General features: G+C 36.4%; 1 long non-coding RNA gene across 1 annotated transcript; it reads right to left on the bottom strand.

The window, feature by feature from the left end:
* Positions 1-716: 716 nt before the first annotated feature.
* Positions 717-5,850, bottom strand: LOC127838308 (uncharacterized). The gene is made up of 2 exons (XR_008029765.1): positions 5,726-5,850; positions 717-1,166 (listed from the first exon to the last, which is right to left on the bottom strand). It is a non-coding gene; the product is annotated as an uncharacterized LOC127838308 (long non-coding RNA).
* Positions 5,851-23,512: the final 17,662 nt, after the last annotated feature.

Below are 23,512 nucleotides of genomic sequence, written 5' to 3'. Positions count from 1 at the left end.
ACACAAATATTTATTTTTATTATTTTATTTTTGAAATACCGTCCAACCATCGCAAGAATCCCCCCCCCCCGAATTATTTTTTTTTTTGCATTTTTTTCGCATTTTTGGAAGATAATGTAATAAATGTCCACACCCCCACACTATACACCCCTCTTCACCCCACCTCTCCCTCCTTTGTGATTTAAATTGAGAGTCCCTTCACCTTTAAAAAGAAAATAGATGAGCGGTCTGCACCCGCAATGTGGTGCTCTTGTTAAAATCTTCAAATTACATGCAAGTAAACACAGTTTTGATAGTTATTGTATACAATATTTTTCGTAGCAAGTGGGATATTGATATAGTAAGCAATTATATAAGTATACAGCCACCATCTATCAGCATTCGGTCGCTAAATATCCTCGTCATACAAATGATGTCGTCGTACATGCCATGCAGTTCATTACTTTTAGCAAATAGTGACCAATTGATGAAGCGATATGTATGTAGATAATGCAACAGAACTATTATTCGTCCACGGATTAGTATCAACATTTAACATAGTTATTAACACTACTGATAAAGATTATTTTGTACATTCAGGGCAATAATTAAAGAATAATGAATGAAATACACAAGGTGTAGTCATATTACATGACAAACTTTTTCGAATTCGACCACATTCTACTTCTGCAATAATTGGACTAGTCTTCACACAACTAAGCACAAAACACAACACGTTTTGCATTGGGCAAGGCTTGCGATCAGTTTATTGACAACACACATCCACGAATATTTCATATTCGTATCATATAGCAATCAAGTACAATCGTAGTACAACCTTGACAGGACAATTTTCGATCTATAAATTATATAACAAATTATAACTATAATGTGTATACATCATTTCTAGTATTGTGTCCTTAATTGGTGTTTTCAAGGCCAGGGTAAAAACCAGAGATAAAAATTCATCAGAAGCCCAATGTAAAATAACTCTGAAAAAACTGTACCTGAAAACAACCAATATTAACATGTAACTAAACATTATGTAACACAAACATAACATGTCATTTGAGCCAATTTACTACTAATGCGGTTCGAATTTAAAAAAGTAAAAGTTTACTGATCGAAGTCTAGCGTAGAACTGACCAAACAATGAACACCCCGTGCAAATTCCCGCCTATGTCCACCTGAGTGACCATCACTCACGTGACAACCACACGCATAAACGAACCGCACATATACCTGTTTTGTGCGGTGCGTTATGTTTAGACAAACGTTCTGTGCTATACTCCGTAACGCACAGAACTGAAAAGTCTTCACACAACTAAGCACAAAACACAACACGTTTTGCATTGGGCAAGGCTTGCGATAGAACAAAAACAAAGGTTGGTAAGGTTTTAAATTCGAACCGCAAATCAATTTTAATTTCAATTGTCTAGTGATAAAAAGCTTTTTGTCTAGAGAATCATCAATGTACCAATCTTTAGCCCTATCAGACTTCCATCGACCATGTCGCTGCAAACATCTCTAAAGCACGCCCTCGGCGTTAGCTAGTCTAAATAATTACATATATATAACCAATAACTGGTTTGAACAAAAAATAATTTGATTCATCTGACCAATTTGCTAATTACATATTTGTTAATAAAACGCCATATGGGAAGTTGTAGTTGTACATTTTGCAATTATAATATCCGAACCATTCGTATACATGCCAGTATTATAATGGCGTACATTAATATCAAAGTGATCAGATTTCAATGGTAGGTCATTACAATGAAACTCACTGAATTTGTTAATATGCCTGATACATGTATATGCATAACCCAAAAATGATCACTCAATGAAAACAGTGGAATCTCCTTATATCAAACACAATGTTTGTATCATCTCTAATGAATGCACATGTACATGATACATCTTTCTTGTGAGATGGTTTGAAACACACACGCTTTGAAGCTCCTTATAATAGTTTGTTAAATCTTTCTTTGGATCATGTACACTGTTAATAGAATGGATCCATACTGTAAAACACAGATGTAAAAAACGTTATTAGATTTCCTCGATCCATCAATTGAGCCATGTATATTACTACTGATATATGTAAGGCTGGCATGGCGACTACATTTTCTTCACAGTATTTGAAATGTGCACATGAAGAATTCTTTTCTTCACCGTATTGTCTGCTCTTGATTGTTCTAAGTATTTACTTAGCCATTCTGTCCGCCATCTAATCTCTTCGAAGCCCATGCAAGCCCGAGCCCTCTAATCGCTCCTTTAGAGTACCTCTCAAAACATTTCCTGTCAAACATATGTACTATACATCAATAACTGTATTGTGATATGCATCTTAACGCCATCTTATTTAATGATAATCTAGTGTTACCAAAACAACCGGGAATCATACAGTCTCTACCAAACTTTTTGCAATATTTCGCAATATCTCTTAAATGTCCGTATGACAAATCAACATTAGCCAATAAGGCGAACTGCCCCTTTTTTGGAACAACAAGGATGCATTTTGCTTTCTCCGATATCATTTTATTTATACAGATTGATACCAACCTAGTTTCTGAACTAACCAGTGACATTGTTTCCCCATATTGAACTAAGGCACCCACTGCCTCTTTTCATTGAATCCAGTATCCACACAACATATTTAAAACTAAAGCTATTTCTTTTGACTACCATTCAATAATAAAGATTTTACATTTTATTGTCTGAATACACTTTGATGTACGAATTTTGCAAAGCATTTAAAACATTTCATATAACATAACATCCGGGGACCATAGCATACTCTCTGCTCTCTTCATGGAGCATCTCTGCTCACTTCCGGGAGCAATCTACTGGGCTCTATGTCCACTTCCGGGGACCATAGCCTACAATTTCTGCTCACTTCCGGGAGCAATCTACTGGGCTCTATGTCCACTTCCGGGGACCATAGCAAACTCTTTATGCTCACTTTCGGGAGCAAAAAAAATATCTTTTCTAGCCGTATGCAAGGAATTTTCTTGATCATAAGAAATTTTACTGACGTCATGTTGAACGACGGAATACTTATCCGGTTTATCTTGAAAACCAACTTCCGGTGGCTTAATGTATTGACTTCATATTAAATCACAATATGCATTACCTGGTTCGTTTATAGAAACACTGGCAGTGTGCCTCCTTGATTTTAACAGTGTAATATAGTAATCACTTCCAGGAATAACTTTTCTCTTTTTGTCAATAATAGGTTCACGTCCGGGAACAGGTTGCTCTTTTTATAAAGATCATGTACATTCCAATTTTCTCATTTTCGGGTCTCAAAGACCACGAGTACATACCTTTACTCTCTTCGTCAATGGAATAAAACAAATTGAAAATAAATTTGCTTTTATTTTTTATTTTTATGAAAATCGTTAGCTTGACAGTCATTTCGCCTATATCTACATTAAAGCTACAACTTTATTTAAAACCTCCATAAACCATAACTTGTGGTACTTGCATCAGCAAATATATTACAGAAAAACAACTGATTGTGTTTGAAATCTTTTCCACCGTAGATTAACTGCCTAGTGCTTTCTTACCATAATCTAAGTTTGGAAATAGCTTGCAACGTTACAATAACGGGAGCTTTCCAACTAGCTCTGGTATTTATGCAATTGTATATTTGCATTGTTATTACCAAACTTTATTTACAATCACACTCTGAAAGGAAATTATCTGCCCTACAAGACTAGCTATTAATTTATCTTTTGGTACTACTTTTTCTTGTGTTTGATAAATTAGATAGATCATCGAAACAGTACTTTTTTCTAGCCTAGCTATTCAATTTTTAATTATGAAAAACTGCATTTTATGCATATCGATCACATGCCCGAGTCATTCTACTCTCTGAGAAGGAATAAAAAAATACTGTTTCTTCAGCCAGTTAACATCCAAACTAGCATATAATGTTTTTTTTTCATATTCTACACTGTGATGTATGCCATCATCACAAAAGCAAATAACTATTTTAAGTCAATTTGACGTAAGAATGCTAGTACACCTCATTTTAGTGTTAACGAGTTTTAGTAAATATATGATCGGCCGTTATCGTGCCAAATATAAGCTTATAACAACATAACACTGCCTGCTATTCTCTTGATAGCTCAAACCACACCGTTCGTGAATGTATCAATATCATGATACGCTCCTCTAATATCGAAAGTAGAACAAATAAATAAATACATGATCGGCCGTTATCGTGCTAAATATAAGCTTATAACAACCTAACACTGCCTGCTATTCTCTTGATAGTTCAAACCACACCGTTCGTGAATGTATCAATATCATGATACGCTCCTCTAATATCGAAAGTTGAACAAATAAATAAATAATAATTTTAAATATATCGAGGCCTCCCATTCTTATTAAATACGACTATAAACGTATTAACGGGCGTATTAACAACATGATAAATGTCACGTGGGTTTTCAGTCTACTTACCGACAAACTTCCGGTGAAAATTTGTATTTTATTTTTATTCAATGATTTTTTTTCTTTTTGATAACTTTCTATACTATGATCCTTTTGATCAATTGCTCCTTTTATCTCTTTCTGTACGTTACCGTTTTCCGACGGTAAAGGAAACATATAACGCAATTAACTACATCTAAAATTTAACAATCATCCGTAGCCTGCTACAGCTTGGCTACATGGGCTTTCGTTCTTTTTACCGGTGAGCTTCTAGCATCAATTTCTATACTATGATCCGTTTGATCCAGTTTTATACTAAGATCCTTTTGATACATTGAGACAGATCTTTTTTGTACATTACCGTTTTCCGACGGAAAAAATAAACTTATAATCGCCATTTACAACATCGAAAATGTACTTACTATCAGTAGTCTCCTGCTACTTAACCGCGTGGGCCTTCCTTCAACTTACCGGCAAACTATACTTGGATCCTTTTGATCACGTTCGACTTTAGGAACTTTCTGTACGTTACGTTTTCCGAAGAACACGAAACTACCCATTTTCTGATAACGGGGTTCTATACATAATTAACTTAACTTATTGGTCGAGCTGTTTGCTGTACATCCAGCTGCTCCTTTCCGATGACCCGGTTCGCCACATGCGAAACATAGTCCTGTGCGTCTCAATGGTAATTGAGTTTCAGCCCCTTGTGTTGCGATGTTAGATGAAGCTGCCGGCTTCTGATTTGACCCGTCAAAAGCGCCGCGTGGCGTTATGTTTCCGCCTTTTTATATGCCATCGCCTCTATCTTGTATTTTTCTGCAAATAACATCGCGTCATCAGACTCGTAAAACATTTACACATATACATATAGAATGTATACAACACCACAAAGAATAGCAATTTATTCCCCAGTTAGTTCGAAAGCTTTTGTCGTGTTCTACCATTAATGACCTGTGAATTTTCGGTCACGTGCCATCAATATTTCTATTTGTAAATTGATCGGTTTTCTCTAGTGCTGAAATTGCTACTTGAAATATACATCGTTTCAACTCTGTTACTACTTCGTAACACTCGATACTATGCTCGAGATTCAGTATAACGGATTTAACAGATTTACGTTTCTTTTAGCACTTATCTTTTCTATGATGCGTTCCAAATCTTGCAGCATGGACACCCTGTGTTCTGCTAAAGTCGACAACACGATGTAGGATTTGTACACGAACACAAGTTTACTGATCGAAGTCTAGCGTAGAACTGACCAAACAATGAACACCCCGTGCAAATTCCCGCCTATGTCCACCTGAGTGACCATCACTCACGTGACAACCACACGCATGAACGAACCGCACATATACCTGTTTTGTGCGTTGCGTTATGTTTAGACATACGTTCTGTGCTATACTCCGTAACGCACAGAACTGAAAATTATGAAGCAGATTTTTACTCAACTTTCATCAATCAAGTTGTAAATACAAAAATTATATTATAAGTACACTTTATCTTCATAATAACAAAATAAAAAAACTTTTGAGAGTAAATAAAAAAAATTGCAACATACACCGACTTAATTAAAATGAGTGAGATACAGTTCTGTACTGCTAGTACCACTAACATCCGAAGCTGAGGATCGCCTTTCAACATGTGTTTCGGTCGTTTCCCACAGGACACTCTTCAGGCGGCGAGTATATATTTCAATCTTCCACATCAACGTCGCTTGAAATGGTTGTTGGATTTCAGAAGAAAACATAACAACCTCATCTTTGAGCATCGTCTTGCGAGTATTCCACTGGGTAGGTTCCAAAAAACGCAAATCAAATGCATACACCCACGTTTGTAAACTTGTAACACAAGTAAAACAGTTGTTGGATATCGCTTGCATTGTATCTTGTGAAATAATTGCAAAATCAATCCGTCAATGTTTTACATTATTCTGAATATTTATAGTATTTCATGTGTGACTGAAACATAAACTACGTTTATTTCGGCCACAGCGACGTTTAATCACATACGAAAGATATATATTTATTCGAGTACTGTACGAGTATAAAGAAACAATATCTTGATTTTTTTAAACGTTTTCGATGATTTTCTTTGCAGAGTTTTGTTAGTGATGACTGATTGCACCTCCAGGACTGATGATGATCATTTGCCCGACAATATGTGATGTTGTTTAACCGTAGTTACAAGTGACCATAAATAAAAACGTTATTATACTATACAAAAATAATTTTGCATTCTTTGTTTGAGAAGGTATTGAATTCTGCGTTTCGTAACCTTATCTATTCGTATTTGCTGGCTAATGAGTTTGGATTGTCATAAAGAAAAATGATAATTATGGCAATTATTTCGATTAAAATTAATAGAAAAACGTCCACAGAAATGGGATATAGTTCAATAGGTAGTTCCGTCAGAGCTAATTTATACAAACATGTTACATGTTAAATATAACCACACGGTAGCAAGGCTACAAATCGTTTGTCTTCGCGGTCAGCTGCACATGCGGCGCGTGGTGCTAGCGATAACGTTGCGGTACACTTTGGTCAGAGAGCTTTGACTCCTGGTCAGCAGATGTCTAGGCTGCAACCGCTGCCTGAGGCGCTGTTTTCTGATGGCCGTGGAAGCTGGCATGCTTTTCTCACCAAATTCGAAATAAACACTGGTATTTACGAATGGGAGGATGCTGAGAAGCGGGATTACTTGTGTTTTTGTCTCACTGATAGTGCTAGCCAGTACTATGCCTTAGTGATGGAGTTGGAGCTGGGCTACCTAGAGATAGTTGACAAGCCCGAGAAGAGGTTTGGTTACCGAGAAATGCCAGAAACGGCAAGGGTAACATTTTCGGGTGCGAGGCAGGGAAATGAGGAGTAAGTAGATGACTGGTCGGACAGGATGTTGACCCTGGCTGGCAAAGCCTTTAGGGATTTGCAAGAAGAATACATGGTGCAAAAATCTATATTAAGGTTCTACATGGGAGCTTAAAAAAGAGAGTCTTGGGAGCAATTAATGAATCAGTGACCTGTGTCTATAGAACAGGCCATATACAAACTAAAATTGGCTATCCTTGCGCATGGGTTAATGTATGGGAGACCAAAGTTGATGCGGAAGGTTGAGTGTGAAGGTCATGTAGAGGTTGGTTAGGTGAAGGTAGCCTCACAGAGTAGACTGGTTGAAAGGGTGGTGAAGTTGGAGGAGAAAATGGACCTTGTGATGAGAAAACTTGACCAACTTTTTACGAGACCTGCTAGAAGTCCATCCCCATCCCCAGCCAGGCGGCAATGTTTAAATTGCAACGAGACGGGAAATTTCAAACGTGACTGTGCTAAGCTTAGGAGCAGGATACCGTCTCCGGTCAAGGGTGACCGTTGTTACCACTGTAACGAGCTGGGTCACATGGCCAGAGATTGCTCCAAACCAGCAATTGATAGGGCGGTTGATACCGCTAGAGACGGTAGGAAAGTGTCATTTGCCGATTTAAACGACAAGGGGTCGGTGTAAAGGGTCCACACCTGATCCACAATGATAAGGGCCTACCGGTTATAATCAGACAGAGTAGGTTTGATTCTATGTTCCCGGTTTATGTTTGGGTGAACGGCCTTGTAGAGCTGGCTGTGGTAGATACGGCGGCTGAGGTTACCTTGGTTTCGGAACTGGTAGAAGCTCAGTTGCCGGAAGAGGTGTTGAAACATGTGTACATGAGGACTGCAGGGAGAGCACTGCAGATGAATGGGTCTATAGTGGGACCAGTAACCATCCAACTGGGTGAGAGAGAGGGTATATGTAGCCCCTATTGAAAAATGCATGCTGGTTGGGCTGGATTTCTTCAAAAAGCATAGAGCCAATATTGACATCGTAGGGGCCACCATGTATTTAAATGTACATGTAGTTTCCATGACCCAAGGAGGATTGTCGAGGCAAGAGTGGCAAATGTGACTGTCGCTCGAACTGTTATCATACTACCCAACTCGGTAGCCATGGGTAAGTGCTCTTTTGGAAAGCCTATAGGCACCTTTGCAATTGAGGATGAGTTTGGTTAGTTGATAGTGCCTCTGTCGGTCCATGTCAGTGAAGCTGGGCTAAGGCTGCCAATGGTGAACATGTCGAATCACCATGTTTGGCTGAAGCAAGGGCAATTGGTTGGAAGGGCAGAAGAGATATGTTTAGTTAGACCATTGCCCGATGTATTGACCTCAATAAAGTTGTAACGAGAGGCGAAGAAATGTGATGAAGTGATCACGCTGCCGGACCATCTCGGAGACCTTTATGAACGTTCGAAATTAAACTTGATAGATGAGGAACAGGTGCAGATGGCTGGGTTATTACGTGAGTTTGAGGATTTTTTCGCTAAGAACGAGTTTGATCTGGGCAATTTTACGGCTGTGGAGCATTGTATAGATACGAGGGAAGCCAAGCCCATTAGGCAGACAATGCGTAGAACCCCGGTCGCCTTTGTCACGGAGGAGGAGAACCATTTAAAAAAGATGTTAGATGCGGGGGTGATCCAACCTTCTAACTCAGAATAATGCTCCGCGCCTGTGTTGATTAGAAAGCGTGATTGGTCGATTAAGTGGTGTGTGGATTACAGGGGGACAGTCACGGTGATGGACGTGCATCCGTTGCCCCTGAAGTCTGTATAGATATGCTAGTTGGCCAGAAGTGGTTTTAAAAGATGGATGCTAATTCTTTATATTGGCAGATTAAGACAAAGGAGTCAGAGAGGAAGAAAACTGCTTTCACAACTAAGTATGGACTTTTTGAGTTTGTCCGGATGGCATTCGGTCTATGTATTGCACCGGCAACATTTTCTCGGGTGGTAGGCTTAGTACTGCAGGGTTTGAAATGGAACAGTATTCTTGTCTTCCTTGATGACATCCTTGGTATGAACAAGACATTCGATGAACATATGCAAACACTACGGGGGTATTTGCCAGGTTACGACAATACCAACTTAAATTAAAACCCGCGAAGTGTGAGCTTATTCAGCATAAGGCGGAGTTTGTGGGTTGTACTGTAGTTGTCCTCAAATGACGTTAGGGTGGTGGCTCACTGGCCGGTGCCAACCTGCTCTTAAGATGTAGAACGGTTCTTGGGGCTGGTAAATTACCACCGAATGTTCATACCGGATTATGCCGGAAGGTCGAGGACTCTGTACGAAGACGTTAAAGACTTTCAGTGTGAGGATGACCAAGATGCGGCTTTACTTGATTTGAAGGCGGCACTGGTGTCCGCCCCAATCCTAGGTCTTCCTAATCGGAATGACCCTTTTGTACTTGACACCGATGCTTCTTATAAAGCGATTAGTGGGGTTCTCAGTCAAATACAAGCATGGGTCCCTATGGTTGTCTGTTATGGGTCATATACGCTGACTAAAGAACGGCGGCGGTATTGTACCACGCGAAAGGAATCGCTAGTGGTAGTGAGATTTACTCGGCAGTTCCGCACTACTTGCTGGGCAAACGTTTCATGGTTCGCATGACCACAGTAGCCTACTTGGTTATTAAATTTCAAGAAGCCACAAGGACACATAGCTCACTGGATGGAGGATTTGAGCTAGTACGATAAGGACATTGTTCACCGTGCTGGTAAGAAAAATGCAAATGCAGATGCGCTGTCACGACTTATTGTGGGGAGACCATTATGACAATTTTGTAGCCCTGGAGGTTCTGCCATGTATTGGTTGTCCGAATTGGAGGAACAATGGGTTGGGTTTATCCGCGAGGTTGATAACGTTGTTTCTCCGGTAACAATCCAATAGGTTAAACCGGAGAAGACTCAGGTTTCGCGAACACTAATAGAGCTGTCAAAGTCAAGGACCTTTATCCTTTAATCGATAAAGGTGTCCGCTGGTAGATGACTACATCATTACTCACACTTAAAGATTTGTAGATTTAGCATTTTATTGGTGGTAAACTTTATAATTTAATTTATTAGTGGTTGATAAGCATTTGGTCCACTGCTTTATGTCTTTTTGTTTTAAGGCTTAGTTTGAAGTTGTTGCATACACATAGAGAATACTAGGTTAGCGTTGAATACAGAGAAGTTTATGTTGCGAGGCTTAGAACGCCGGAAGCGCGAGCCTTGGCGAGCGCTTTCGGTGTTCGAGCCGAGCAACATAAACTTCTCTGTATTCAACGCTAATCCTAGTATTCTATTTATCCCATTTGATTTTTTCAACGTGACGTTTAACATAAATAGATCTAATAACCTTAACAATAATTTTAATTCCGTCATTAAAGCGCTTAAAATCTAACAAATGTAACCATGCGTAGTGATATACATGTATTTGTTCTGGTACGCGAAATAGTCTTTAAAAAATTCACACACAAACTGTAAAACAAGTAAAAATATCACCATATGCCTACGTTCAATTTTACGCAGTATGCGAATTTTAAAACATTACGACCGCGAAAAGAAGATTTTACTTTACTATAATTTATTTTATTTTCGAAAGAAAATGATCAAAATCCAATCTGGCGGCCATTACTCCTGACAAAATGCTGTCGATGTCAACATACATGTACACCATCGACGACCTAGTTCTGGCTACCATTACTTTAAATGTCGCTTTTTATGATTTTTGACTGGCGCGACTTTGTACAGGTCTGTCAATACTAAATAAACTGTACGCTGAAGTTTCTTTAGCTATCGAAGACCTTGACAATTTTGACGAGTAAACAGACAATTGCAGCGACTGACTCTTTATTTGACAAAATATACAGGGCAATACGTTTTCCGACTTCGGACGACGAATTTCAGGACGCGCAGAACGTGTTTTTTATATAATGTTATGGGTATGCCGTGTGTGATCCGATGCATCAATGGCGCCCATGTTAAAATCATTTCCCCGAGATCAGGGAACGACAAAAGTACAATCAAAAATCAAAACATGTAAGAACTAGTATCTTACCTTTAATTATCCTTTAAAATCCATCTAATAATCCATTTAACTCAATTATTGACGATTTTGCATCTAGGGTCTTTAATAATTATTTTAGCATAGTTAAATAAAGACCCTTATGCCATTCTATCACTTTATTCAAATGAGTATATGAACGCGATAAACTTTCTTCTTCGTCACACGCTACGTCATGTACTCTACATTACTGCTGTTCAAATGAACCGGAGCAGTTTATCTAATAATAGCCGTTGGTAAACTCGGTTGCATTTGCAGATTTCTGCATATAAACATAATTATGTTTAAACTTGCACAATGTTTTATTTATCTATGGTAAATGCCCTTATTGTACGAAAAAATAATCTAATATATAAATACACAAAGAATGGAAAACATTCAAGTACACAACAGATGAATGAGTCGAAAATACCCGTGTACAAATGGGACGTTCCCAATTCCAGTGTGGTGCTATTTTTACCATCTTATACTTTACACAGCTCTATGCCTAACGTGAATTAAATAGGAAAGCAAACATAGCAGATTATTCATGAACTGTGCGATATGTGTATGGCTTGTTGTACATTCTTAATATTTAAGTTAAATGTCAAAAGTATATGCTTTGGTTATAAACAATGCACATTACACTAAATAATGTCATATGACTAGATTTAAAGGTTAAAGGTCGTATAATTTTGAAGCTAAAGTTTTGTCGACTTTGTTTCTTATGAAAAATCATTCAGTGGTAAAGTAAATATACATAAAAAAATAACAAAACAAAAATCGTGTAATTTGATATTTTATTTCAACATTTCTTTTGGTGAATATATCATATATATTTTTTTCTGCAAAATATGCACATTTTCTTTTCATGGATGACCTTAAAATTCGATCAATGAACCAAACAATTTCGACCTAATTTTAGCGCATATCGCATGACGTCATTTAAAAAGTAGTCCGTGCACGCGACAGGTATATTCCACAGTGTTGAATACAAGCAAGTATATTCCACAACGTGTTATACCGTCAATGTCGCGGTGAAAATGGGATAAAAGTGTAAATACACTTGAAGACACTTCTAAACACTTAAATAATTTCTCATATCGGCTTTAGATATCAAATTTAAATTACACACGTTTTTGTTTGATTTTTTTAAGTTATATTATATGTATTCATCAAATATGCTCAAACACTGCTAGACCACATTGGGTGTGATTTCACGTGCATATGTAAGCGTGTTTAGCTTACTTTAACTTGAGTTGACACTTTTGGGGAATTAATAAACATTAAATTAGTATTCTGCTGTTATTATGGGTTATGTATGCGATAAGTTTGTCAATTTGGCATCAATGCAATGATTTGCCATAAATGATTCATTTTTTTTATTTTTGTTTTATTCATTTTAAAGCATGTATTCTATACATACATGTTTTTTTCAAACAATGATTGTAACAAAGTATACAGACAAATATTCACTATAATGTTTTTAGACCTCGATTTGTAACATTTATATCAGTGACAACAGTATGTGTTGTGCTATATAGCTATATAAAATAAATTATCTTAAAAGATTTAAAAAGAAAGTATTTGGAATGATAAAACAACATAACATTGAATAGTATAAGTGGACAAGCATAATGGAAATTTAATTCGATTCCATTATTGTTCACAGATATGCAATGCATCATTACCGAGGGCTATTTCTTTCTTGATCTGGATTTTTAGATTCAGGCTTTGTATACAACAAAATAAATTTGGTATTTGTTTTCTGTATTTCTTGTTAAAGATAAAATATTTCATCAATAGAAGAATACAATTCACAATATTATTACCGTCTATTGATTTAAATGAGCTAATTCCAAAACTAACACTTACAGTCGAGTTAGGGATTTTGTTCTTTATAATTCCTAAAATATAACCCCTCATTCGGTCGATTTTTAGTGATGAATCCGTTTTCACCCCGTTTCATCCGAATTCATCTGTATTAAACCTTTTCCAGCGGTTTTTAGGGATAAATTGCGATGAATTAGCCCTTTAAGGAATGTATTCATCGCACGTGATGAATTCATCCCTTCAAGAGATGAATTCATCGCAATTCAGCGCAAGGGATGAATTCATATTTTCAAGGGATTAATTAATCTTTACGCATGCGCAGTCGATGTCAGCGGGGATTACGGATGAAAAGGCGGAGTTATTCACTACCGTAAACGAGTAGGCGGGGGCGTAGACAACTATTTTTAGATAATAATTTAATTTGGTCGGTTTATGCATAACACAATTTAGTAATTGTCTACCAGTGCACATTAAGGTCTCATTGGACATCGTGCACTGGTCTATTTTAATCAAAATTATTTCTTTGGTGAACACCCGGGCAGCCGAGGTGAATTTGACCAACTTTGGCTCAAAATTAAATAATTTCCCGTGAAGGAGCACATACTGTAAAACACACACGCATAATACAATTTATAAGATGCATACAGCATAGTGTATCATAGCCTAAAAAACACGTCATTTGTAAACTCAACAAAGAATTTGTTTGTAACACCGAAGAATCGAAAAAAAAGAAACTGTGTGTTTTTAACACGGTACAAGTTGGATTATACGTAATAGTTGCCGTGCTGCAACAAAGATTCGTGTCATTGCGGCAACCGACATTTTAGTCAAGTGATAAAGATGACGAATCGTATCGTTATAATCTTATCTACACATGTGCCGGCATGTGGTGTCACAGGCATACCAGTAAACGCTTAATCAAAATGGGGACATCAACCTTGATCCAAGGCTTGAAGAGAATGCGTGTGCGCCTCAATCGCAGATTTGAATTCAAAATGTTTATTGTAATTCTAATATTATGTGTGCGTAATAAGTGAAAGCAGAATGCGTTTTCTGTTTACAGTTTAATCTAAAAATTATATATTTTATTTGGCAAATTTAATTAAGAAATGGATCAGGTTAGGAATATAGAGACCATTGCTTGGACAGTAAAATATCAATAACTATTTTTTTGTTCAACCTTAAGTTAAACATAAATAAATAAATATAAATATATAAGTGCGCGTGCCATTGAACGTTGAGTTAAGCGAGAGATGCGAATTAAATTACACATAATTAAAAACTGATGCTATTCTGCGAGTTTGATTTATAAATAATATTCCATCGCGCTAATATATTCATTGTTTCATAAAATTGTGTATAAAAACAAAAAGATTGAAATTATGTCAAAAACCCAGCTTTTCACATTAAATGACCTTTAACATAACGCCAGCAGACCCGAATGAATACACTTCATTTATTCCAATCAGGTAAATAACAACTACAATAACACAACAGGGGAAGTCTAGACTGTGTATTAGCAACCTGCTGTGGTGATCCCTATCTTATCCGCTCAATACACAGGCACCTGGCTACTTTACTGGAAAAATTGGATTTACAGCCACAATAACTAACGCCAATCATTGCTAACTATTGTGTACATTTAAAATTAACAACGAGAATGTATCAACATCACCGTTGCACATTTTTATTAAGTTCACAGTAATCTGTTCTTTAAATAGATATAGCCTTATTATAGACGGCGTTTATAAAGAGCAAAGTGTGAATGTGGATATTGAAAAATAAGATCCATTTTCGCATGTCACCGGCAGTATAGCATGTAGTCTTATATAAATAAGACACATTTAAGACATGGATAATATATAAATAAGACACATTTGAATCTTTCATTTCTTCAAAAAAAAAATAAGAACGTAGTCACATATATATAAGATACATTTAAGACACAGAAAAAAATATTAATAAGACACATTTTCATCTTTCATTTCTTAAAGAAAGCATGTAAATCTGAAGCAATACATGTATTAATGACACATTATTCTAAAAGTCGACAGAAAACATAAGTTCAAAGAGGGAACCACAATTTAAAAAGATCCATTTTCGCATGATACTGGTTGTATAGCAAGTAGTCACATATTAGTTATAGCTTGCATTAGTTGCAATTGTTTTGTTATGTGCGCGTGCCATTGAACTCTGCGTTAAGAGGTGCGTATTCAATTACACGTAATTAAAAAATATTATGTCTGCTTGTAATCTCGCAGTTCACTGGTTGCTTACCGTTGTATTGATGCAGTTGATAACGAGCACCCTGCCGGAACTACAATAGGATTCTAATACACACGTGTATCGTGTGTAATTCCTGATCCATGCAACAACGTGTCAAAACAGTTATTTCGGTACCTTTTTAAAGATGCGCTCGCTTGGATATCGAAATCACCGTTACTCCGATAAACGATCATAATTGGGCTTATATACGAAGATAAAGGACAGTTGAAAGTTTCCATTTTTTGAACAATAAGTTAATTTTTGCATCCAATCCATGAAAGCACGAGTAACAAAGAGGATCTCGGTAATTCTACATTTAAACAATTCCGCTAGGTGTCACTTCTATATTATGCCAAAGCGATCATATACAAACTTATTTAAATAGTAACAATACTCGGGAAAGGTTCATTTTAATCAACAGAAGACAACCGGCGTGCGTTTATGTTTTATGTAGGATTACCGAAATCCCCGCTAAGAGGCAACTTATGCTGTCAAGTATGCTTAATAATTAACATTAACAAAATTGTTTGCACGTTTACATTCAAACGAAGCCAAAAACCGTTCATACAACGAATGTAGAATTAACGAAATCCCCGCTACACGTCATTATTTTCCAGAAGAAGTGGGATATTGTTTTTAAGTTTTTGTCTGTACCGCTGCTTTTTAATGTCAAAAAAGTCCCCAGATGATTGTTTGACACTTGAAGGTCTTTCCAGCGGGGATTTCGGTACCTGATCGTGCTTGTGAAAATATGCACTATGAATTCATACTCGGAATCCCAATACTAATGTTTATATTATAGTTTTTCACTAACAAACTTGGAACAAAACAATGGTTTATCAGTGAAATGTATTTTGCAATAAAGTATTATATCTTTAAATCCGCAGTATTTTGATAAATATTTAATATTCATGGGGATTTCGGGGGATTTCTTGGGATTTCGGGGGATTTTGATAATAACGGGGATATCGGTATTTATACACGCCGGACAAAGTCGATGCGTGGATTTTCATTGAAGTCTGAAGCAGCTTATTTTTCTTGATAATTTTGTGTAATGTTTTACTTCATATTGTGTTTTAATGTGGATTTTTAAGTAATGTGTTTCATGTTTGGGACTCACACTGAGAGTACTTCCAGCATATTTATTGAAATCTCGGTATGTTTAAATGGTAGTGTTATAATTTTTTGTTTTCTTACGTAATACACGTTTTATTTTAAAAGAAATTCTTATTTTACGATTACATGTACTTATTTTTTTCGTTTTGGTGTGACTGGTTATAGTTATGTACCGTAGCTATACCAGTGTCGCGGTATAGCTACGGTACATAAGTTAACCGGCGCTCTGCCGGGACGCCACCGGCATTCACCGGGGCGCCACCAGGGCATTATCGGCGACGATCGGGGTTAAACGGGGCGTTGCCGTAGCTCTGCCGGGGTCTTATGCCGGTTAAGCTCCGGTGAGTGTCGGAGGAGTTACGGTATACCGGAGCTCTGCCGTGACGCTACCGAGGCATTGTCGGGACGTTGCCGGCTTTAACCGGGACTAAACCGGGGCATAACCGGCGACAACCAGGGCTCTGCCGGGGCTTAACCGGTATAAACCATAGCCAGTCCGGGCTTGACCGGGACTCTGTCGGGCTGTTGACCGGCTTCAAACGGGGCAGCACCGGGACATAGTGTGACCGCGTTAAATAATATCTACGAATCATCCCGGTTCTCGCCGGTCGACCGGCGATAGCAAACCGGGATGGACCGGGGCTCTACCGGCAAAAGTGAGACTTGGGCTTAACTCTTGGTTTTAGGTATATACTTTCCGCCGAAAGTATGAATATATTTGTACTTTTCACATGCCACACATTTGCGTGTTACGTATTCATAATGATATGCCCTACATCATTAAAATATTATCGTATCAGTTCTTTAGACATCTGAACAAGGATATTACCCCGTCTACAGTCGTCTCGAGATTCATCAACTGAGCGGTGCCATTGAGGTCGATCTCCGTTGAACATGGAACACATACGAGCGTCAGAAGAATTGTTGTTTGCATTTATATGTCGAAGCCCTGTCAAATACAAGCAATCACTCCTATTTTGTATTTGGGTTACTATTTGAAAACGATAATGATAATGATGTTAATAGGATGATGATGATATGGTTCATAAAGATGAGGATAATTTACTAGTATTTTGAGAATAGGGAATAATATATTTACTCATAACTATTAGCAAATTGTCACAAGTAACAATGTTTAAAATTTTGTTTACACCAAATGTTTGCAGTAAAAAGGTGTGATGATGATCACAGATTTATAAATAAACAAAGATAAGTGTTATTGGGTGATCACGCCCGGCGACGAGATTTCAATCATCTTATCGTGATAATCTTATCACCACATGCGTAGACATGTGGTGTCACAGACTTAAACACAATTGACATGACGCCTTATCAGCGATCGCTCCGCACACTTAATCACGGGGCTCAGCGGGAAGAAAACCTAGACAAGCTAACACCAAAATGGCTTCTTTGCCTATAGACTGCATATAGATTTACGCGATATTCCGGATGATTTTATGGACTTGTTTAACACCATATTACACTTGTAAAGGGGTTGATGCCATTTAGTAATTCTGCAAATGCAAAAAATATACGATTAAAGAGAACATCAGCTATTTATAACGGGTAAATCTGAACATTAAACACGCTCTGAAACGCTTGCGCGCTTACCGAAATCGAACCCGTTATTACGTGTAATGGTGGTATTTGCAATAAATTAACACTTCACCGGTATTTACCCGTGTTATTAACAAAATTATTACCGAAACATTCCCCCTTACCCGTGTATTTGACACGAAATAGCGCTTTATAACTGGGAATTCGGTGAAGTTTTACGCGCTTTCTGACGCCGGGGGGTTACCTCAATCCCACATGTTATTGCGTATAAAAGTAACATTAATCATATTAAACATTGCTTATGGGACATTTATCAATCACTATAATTTAAAGCGCAAAAACAACACAGTAAGTTTGGACATTGTCAGTTATAAAATTAGCGTTGTACGAAATGGAATACGGTCAAGCTATTATAAATTAATATGGCTACCAATATCAGACGCTCGCGCAGGTACCGACTTCCCCGAAGTTACCGCATTTATTGGTTAACTAATATCAGAAATAATAACTCTTTTACAATAGCATTTATCGATACGTCTTTATTAAAATAATAACAAAATGGTTTTCACTTGTTTCTGACACACACAGAAACGCAATTTTTAAAGGGGATTTCGAAAAGTTACACGAATTGGTACCAAAATTCTAAATTATTTTACATGCACACGTGACATAATACATACTTAATAATGCTTAGTTATTGCTTATATAACATTTCAAGTTTGTGAAATAAATTAATGTTCTATAAAGGGGATCTCGGTAATTCTTGTCCGAATTTTTAGGGGAAATAACGATGAAATCGACGTCAAATCCCGTATTTTCAGAAGTCAACGAAAGGGAGAGGATCCACATACCGTGATTTTCTCGAAATAAATTCAATGTCACCTACTAATCTGTCAGGATATCGATTGTCCGAGTTACATAATCCCCATTGACACCATTTAACCATTTTTAATCGTTTTTCTTTTAAGAGGAAAACAAAAGAAACTCGTTGGAATAAAAGTGAACCTAAACATGTAGCTTGTCTAGAAAATGGCGGACAGGTCGTTGCTAACGAGTGCGCCCGATTAATCGATCGCTGATTGGTGGATCAATTCTAGTGGGCGGAGCGATCATAGTTAAGGCGTCATGTCAATTAATCAACATAGGGACATGGTCTCCCTTGAAGAGTAGTGTATTCAAAATGTTTATTGTTTTTCTAATATTATTTTTACGTTATAAACGAAACTTAAATCAATATATATGTTCCTGTTTTATAGTTGATTCTAAAATGAGCACTTTATTTGGAAAATTTAATAAAGAAATATATCTGTTTAGAAAATATAGAGAACATGACCAGAACAGTTTAATATAAATAAGTTTATTTTCGGTCATAGCCCTTTATATTACCACTAAATATTCCAACATGAAATGTTTATGTTGAAATAGTAAAGCGTTAGGCAAAGGCGGATATGTACTTTTCAATAAGACAAACATGTATCGGCTATGAATATCTCTGAGACTGTTCACGTTAAAATAAAAAAAATCTTAGTCTTGTACATGTTATATTACCTTTAAAATGATATGTTCATCAGAAGTATTTACATGCTTGTAAATACTCTAACTCGGCCGATAATCTCAAAGTATTGCTATTTAATACCCGCGAAAATATTAAAGTTAAAGTTAAAGACTGTAGATTTTGAGATCACTTTTATACTTATTTTGAAATCATTATTTCCAGACAGACATAATTAATGTTAAGGCAATGGAAAGGTGTACTTGTAAAAAAACTTACTCGACCTAAAATACCATTATTACGTTTCATTACTTAATATTGGTTAAGACACTGATATGTTTTCAAATATATGATGTTTTATATTAAAATCACGTTTAAATTATCAACACTGCTATGAATATCGAAACTTGTTCATGATTAAAATGTTTTCAGTTCTATTGTGCGAAGTAATGAAATGCTGTGTATTAGAATCAAGCGGACAGACACGCTGCAGTAGCAAATGTTAACGCCAGATAACAGAGTGAGACTAGCGGCTGCTCGATTGATGTCACGTGATTTAATCTTATTTTAGTTGCGCGCATTCCGGATACTTTCTATTGGTCCGAACGAATGTTTAAAATCTTTGTTTATTTTTAGATCGTTGCTTTAATACATTAAAGTACTGCGCATGCGCAGGGATGAAAAGGCGGAGTTATTATAGCGAGTTACAGCTCGCGATAATAACTCCGCCTTTCCAGCCCTACGCATGCGCTGTCCTAGCAAAAGCTCACATTCTAAACTCCGCCTTTTAAGCCGTACGCATGCGCAGAGTGCTAGCATCCCTATTCAGCCCTAACAATCCCAAATAATGCATTTTCAACCCCAAAAAAATTGTGGAAGGGATTGTTAGGGATTAAAACATAAAACACCGGATTGCTAGAGATTAGTCCCAAAAAATATTCATCCCTAAGCAACCCTTTATTTGCGGAACAAAATCCCTAAGCCCACTGTAAGAAGGATAGTATAACGTTTAGATGTTGTTGCTTTAGAAAGGATGTCAACTGGTTTTAAATAGGCTGGGTGGTTTAGCACTCCCAACATAGATGTTGTAGAGTTTCGATGTTTTCACCGCAGAAATCACACAAAATAGAGTTAGATAATTTGCATTTAAAGAGATATTTATTGGTAGCGATTATTAAATGTAGGTATTTGAACTGAAGTTTCTGAGTGTGATGTCGATTGTTGTTTTGTAAGACATAATAAATATTTATGTCCAGTGTAATTTATGCTCTTGAAATATAGTGTGCCATTTAATTTGGAATTTGGATGGTTCGTTAATTATATTATTTATTTGAATACTGTATAAGAATTTGTTCGGTTTTTGTTCCGTTATGAGTTTTTCGAGAAATTAGGTTCTTATGTTTTGCGTGTTGTTTGTGTTAGTACTATTTTTTATGTGATTGAATACTTTTTATTAGCGTGTACATGTAATACATCAGGAAATCTGTTGCGGGGATTTCATTCAAGTAGCATATATTCTCAAAGGACTAAAACTCGTTTATTCGGTAATCAAATAGTTGATCGACATATTTGATGCTCTTTTCAAACAAGCCTTTATAATTTGCGTTTATGTTTTTATTATTCCATAAAATGGTTTTACTATTGCTTTTTACTTCTAACTTATTTGTGACTATAGTCCATACATTAGATATAATAGTTTTTGTTTTTTTATATATCGTGTATTAGAGACTAACAAATGTTGCGTTCAAAAAGTAAAGACCAACCATATTTGGCTAGAAGTTTATGACAAAACAGTGCCCATTTAATTTTATTTGTGGTATCTAATATACGTTTGACCCAGCTGGCTTCGATGGAATTTATAAACGAATGAATGTCGGTCAGTTCGAGACCTCCCAGCTCTACGGGTATTATTAATTGTTTTCGTTTAATTTTGTCGGGTTTTCCATACCACAAGAAGTCAAAAATAGACGTTTTTATATCATCGATGTTTTTATTATCTGGGTGTGGAGGAACGGTTAGAACATATATTAATTTCGGAAGTTCGAATGTTTTAATACAGTTTTTTTTTCCAATAAAGGTTCGTTTTCAGTGTTGCCATGATATAAGACAGTTTTGAAATTTTTGAAATTTGGGTATTATGTTTGTCAAGATTGTTTTTTTTTTCATTGTTTGTGAATGTAATGCCTGTTGTTGCTTCGTTTGATGTTCAATTGAATTTTATTTCCGTTTTAACATGAATGTGTGTATGCCTGTAATTACCTACTTTTAGCACAGTGCATTAACATTTGTTTAGTTTTAGTCCTGATACGTTTTGAAACAGGGTTAGTGATTCTATCAAATTATTAGAGGAGCTAGGATTATTATTGCAAAAGTAAGTTGCGTCATCGGCGAATAGTGACTGTCTGATTTCTTTGCCTGGTTTGACAACTATACCCTTTATATTCGGGCTAGACTGCATATGATGTGATAGGAATTCTATACATATAATAAATAACGAGGATGAGAGTGGGCAGCCCTGTCTAACACCTCTTTTGATATTAAAAATGTCAGAAAAGAAGCCATTGTCTATGCTTAGACTACTTATGTCAGTATAAAAAAGTTTTCTCCATTTTATCATATTTTCTTCAAAGTTCATTTTCTCTAAACATGTGAACTTAAAGGAATGATCGAGTGAGTCGAATGCTTTTCCAAAGTCTGCGAAGAATATAAGACCCGATTTATTTGTGTTCTTAAAATAATTAATGCATTCTTGTGTTAATCGTACATTTTCGCCGATATAGCGCCCTTCTATAAATTCGGATTGTACATTTGAAATAATATAAATGTAATATTTTATACATTCTATTCGCTATGTTTTTTTGCGATTTTATATTCGTTGTTTAATAGACTTATAGGGCGCGAATTTGAAAAGGTTTCTAGGTATTTCCCAGGTTTAGGGATAAGTGATATAATACCTTGTTTTTGCAGGACAGTTAGATTTCCATTCTTGTAAGAGTCGTTTAGGGAATTGATTAGGTAATTGATTAAATATGTTTTAATTTCATTCCAAAATATTTTGTAGAAGTCAATTGTTATACCATCGGATCCCGGATTGTTATTATTTTGCATTTCTTTAAGTGCCATTCCACATTTATATTCTGTAAGGAGTCCTTTACAAGAGAATTTTTCGTTATCATTAAGAGTTGATTGAGGACTATTGAAATTCGTGTTGGTTGAGTTTCGCGTCTGCTTATAGAGGTTTTTATAAAATAATCTAATAATCTATTATTATAAAATAATTCTTCTAGAATGTGTGTTCTGTTGGTTACTTTAATGTTGTTTATAACAAGTTTGTGAATGGTTTTTTGTTCACGTTTACGCTTTGCGATGTTTGCAAAATATTTTGTATTTTTTTTACTGTGTTCTACGTGTTTTGCACTCTTCTAACACTTGTTGATTTTTTTAAAGGATGTCACATTCAATTGTGGCTTTGTCGATGTATTTGTGTTATGAAGTTGTCTTTATAATGTTTCTATACAATGAAGTGTTTTTTTCTTCAAGTTTGTGTGTTTCTTTCTATACCCCCGGTAGGGTGGCATATAGCAGTTCAGTGTTCGTCAGTGTGTCAGTATGTCAGTATGTCAGTTTGTCAGTATGTCAGTCTATCCGTCCGTCCGAAAACTTTAACATTGGCCATAACTTTTTCACTATTGAAGATAGCAACTTGATATTTGGCATGCATGTGTATCTCATGGAGCTGAACATTTTGAGTGGTGAAAGGTGAAGGTCATCCTTCAAGGTCAAATGTCAAACATATGGCGTCTGTCCGTCCGAAAACTTTAACATTGGCCATAAGTTTTTCATTATTGAAGATAGCAACTTGATATTTGGCATGCATGTGTATCTCATGAAGCTGCACATTTTCAGTGATGGAAGTTCAAGGTCAAGGTCATCCT

Source organism: Dreissena polymorpha, chromosome 7 (genome assembly GCF_020536995.1).
Source record: "Dreissena polymorpha isolate Duluth1 chromosome 7, UMN_Dpol_1.0, whole genome shotgun sequence".
In the NCBI taxonomy this organism is placed as follows: domain Eukaryota; kingdom Metazoa; phylum Mollusca; class Bivalvia; order Myida; family Dreissenidae; genus Dreissena; species Dreissena polymorpha.
This window is presented reverse-complemented; position numbering and strand designations above follow the sequence as displayed.